Source organism: Salmo salar, unplaced genomic scaffold, assembly GCF_905237065.1.
Source record: "Salmo salar unplaced genomic scaffold, Ssal_v3.1, whole genome shotgun sequence".
NCBI classification, from domain to species: domain Eukaryota; kingdom Metazoa; phylum Chordata; class Actinopteri; order Salmoniformes; family Salmonidae; genus Salmo; species Salmo salar.
The window spans coordinates 252501-255975 of NW_025549127.1; the positions used below are offsets into that span (position 1 = coordinate 252501).

Here is a 3475-nt window from a genome sequence, read left to right on the forward strand (position 1 = left end):
TTAACCACAACCAACATGCTGGATCTCTGTTTAGTTGTCACTGTGTTAACCACAACCAACATGCTGGATCTCTGTTTAGGGGTCACTGTGTTAACCACAACCAACATGCTGGATCTCTGTTTAGTTGTCACTGTGTTAACCACAACCAACATGCTGGATCTCTGTTTAGTTGTCACTGTGTTAATCACAACCAACATGCTGGATCTCTGTTTAGTTGTCACTGTGTTAACCACAACCAACATGCTGGATCTCTGTTTAGTTGTCACTGTGTTAATCACAACCAACATGTTGGATCTCTGTTTAGTTGTCACTGTGTTAATCACAACCAACATGCTGGATCTCTGTTTAGTTGTCACTGTGTTAACCACAACCAACATGTTGGATCTCTGTTTAGGGGTCCTGTCTCTAAAATGAGTCTCTCTGGGGAGAGAGAGGAGGGGGGTCCTGCCTCTAAAATGAGTCTCTCTGGGGAGAGAGAGGAGGGGGGTCCTGCCTCTAAAATGAGTCTCTCTGGGGAGAGAGAGGAGGGGGGTCCTGCCTCTAAAATGAGACTCTCTGGGGAGAGAGAGGAGGGGGGTCCTGCCTCTAAAATGAGACTCTCTGGGGAGAGAGAGGAGGGGGGTCCTGCCTCTAAAATGAGTGTCTCTGGGGGACATGATACCAAAGCTAAGAGGTGAGCTGACTATTTTGTTTAAGAATGTATATTCTAAAACGTTTGTTAATCAGAAGGTATTTCTTATGGGTACATTCTATATAACTGTTCAAGATTTTAGATGTGTGTGTGAAAATGTGTTTTGTTGCTAAATGCTGTATATCCATTGTTTAACAGGAATGGAATGTTGGTATCCTGTATATTTGACTGTGATATGTGGTTGTCTCACCTAGATATCTTTAGATGAATGCACTTACAGATGCCATCTCTTAATTTGACCCAGTTTCTCACAGCAGGAAAACAGCAGCAAATGTGTTTGTTCGTGTGGATTGTAAATTAAGGGACATTTTTTGTAGTGGTTGATCCATTTTTTTCATCAAATCGAGTCTGACATTTTGAAGTGGAAATTACAAACGTTAGAAGCCTTTATAAAGCCTTGCAGTGGTTTAATAATTTCTTTAACCTGTTAGGGCTAGGGGCAGTATTGACACGGCTGGATAAAAAACATACCCGATTTAATCTGGTTACCACTCCTACCCAGTAACTAGAATATGCATATACTTATTACATATGGATAGAAAACACCCTACATTTTCTAAAACTGTTTGAATGGTGTCTGTGAGTATAACAGAACTCAAATGGCAGGTCAAAACCTGAGAGATTCCTTTACAGGAAGTGGCCTGTCTGACCATTTCTTGAATTTCTTTTCCATCTCTATCATTTACTAAGGATCTCTGCTCTAACGTGACACTTCCCACGTCGTCCATAGGCGCTCAGAGCCCGGGAAAAAACAGAATGTCGTCATTCCAGCCCCAGGCTGAAACACATTATCGCCTTTCTCAAGTGGCCGATCAAGGGACACTGGGCTTATGCGCGTGACCCCGACCGCCCCCGCCTTTGGGATTTTTTTCCTCTGTTTGCCGAAAAGGAGATTCCCTGTCGGAATATTATCGCTTTTCTACGAGAAAAATGTCGTAAAAATAGATTTTAAACAGCGGTTGACATGCTTCGAAGTACGGTAATGGAATATTTAGAATTTTATTGTCACGAATTGCGCCATGCGCGCGACACTTCTTTACTATTTCGGATAGTGTCTGGAACGCACGAAAAAAACGCCGCTATTCGGATATAACGATGGATTATTTTGGACCAAACCAACATTTGTTATTGAAGTAGCAGTCCTGGGTGTGCATTCTGACGAAGACAACAAAAGGTAATCAAACTTTTATAATAGTAAATATGATTATGGTGAGTGCTAAACTTGCCGGGTGTCTAAATAGCGAGCCCGTGATGCCTGGGCTATGTACTTAGAATATTGCAAAATGTGCTTTCACCAAAAAGCTATTTTAAAATCGGACATATCGAGTGCATAGAGGAGGTCTGTATCTATAATTCTTAAAATAATTGTTATGCTTTTTGTGAACGTTTATCGTGAGTAATTTAGTAAAATGTTAGCGAATTCCCCGGAAGTTTGCGGGGGTATGCTAGTTCTGAACGTCACATGCTAATGTAAAAAGCTGGTTTTTGATATAAATATGAACTTGATTGAACAAAACATGCATGTATTGTATAACATAATGTCCTAGGGTTGTCATCTGATGAAGATCATCAAAGGTGAGTGCTGCATTTAGCTGTCTTCTGGGTTTTGGTGACATTATATGCTAGCTTGAAAAATGGGTGTCTGATTATTTCTGGCTTGGTACTCTGCTGACATAATCTAATGTTTTGCTTTCGTTGTAAAGCCTTTTTGAAATCGGACAGTGTGGTTAGATTAACGAGAGTCTTGTCTTTAAATGGCTGTAAAATAGTCATATGTTTGAGAAATTGAAGTAATAGGATTTTTAAGGTTTTGAAAATCGCGCCACAGGCTGGCAGTGGCTGTTACGTAGGTGGGACGCAAGCGTCCCACCTAGCCCATAGAGGTTAAACAATAAAATTACATTTCCCAACATTTCTGAAAATGGATATATAGCATTTTGGAATGAAACACTTGTTTCCCCATCTGAGATCAGAGTAGATGAGAGATGTAATGTTTGTCTCTGTTGTGTTGAAGACCAATCAAGCAGGAGAGACCAGCCTCCCCTGTACCCAGCTGTGTGTCCATGAAGAGTGACAAGTCTATGAATCTACCTATACAGTTTAGAGAGGGAGACTTTTCTACTGAACAAAGGTAAGAAGAACTCATGGGTCATGGTCAGTGAGTTAAACAACACTGTCTCTAGTCATTTCTCCTCTCCCATTTTACCATTTATTTTGGTTGTTTTCATAAACCATAGGCTAATACTTTTGTTCATTTTCATAGTCCTAAAACAGTGTGTGTGTGTGTGTGTGTGTGTGTGTGTGTGTGTGTGTGTGTGTGTGTGTGTGTGTGTGTGTGTGTGTGTGTGTGTGTGTGTGTACTGTAATCTCATGTTTTGTCCACAGAAACCAACAGGAGAGATCAGAGTCAGAGATTCTCAGTGGTCAGTCTTCCCAGAGTCATCAAACAGACCTGGACTCCATATTCAGTGTATGTGGTCCTGTTATGAACATTTGTTTTTGTTTTCCTCAAGTAAAGTTGATCTGTCAATTATTCATGAATGTGTTAATGAGAAAGCATTTCCTCTCTTGCTTAACTTATTTACTTCATTTATTTCAGTTGCTTGAAGAGAAAATGACGACATTTGTGAAGAACGAGCTGAAGATGTTCAAGAGGATTCTTAGTCCAGAACTCCCAGAAGGCTATGAGAGTCAGAAGCAGGATAAGGAAGTGGTGGATGCTGAAGATGAGAAGCAGGAGAGCAGTGCCAGAGAGGGGGCTCTGAAGATCACACTGCACGTCCT

General features: G+C 40.9%; 1 long non-coding RNA gene across 1 annotated transcript; it reads left to right on the plus strand.

Annotated features, from left to right (window-relative positions):
• The first annotated feature begins 615 nt into the window (after positions 1–615).
• Positions 616–3140, plus strand: LOC123735846 (uncharacterized). Its single transcript, XR_006765802.1, has 3 exons — positions 616–673; positions 2706–2822; positions 3077–3140. It is a non-coding gene; the product is annotated as an uncharacterized lncRNA (long non-coding RNA).
• The last annotated feature ends 335 nt before the right edge of the window (positions 3141–3475 follow it).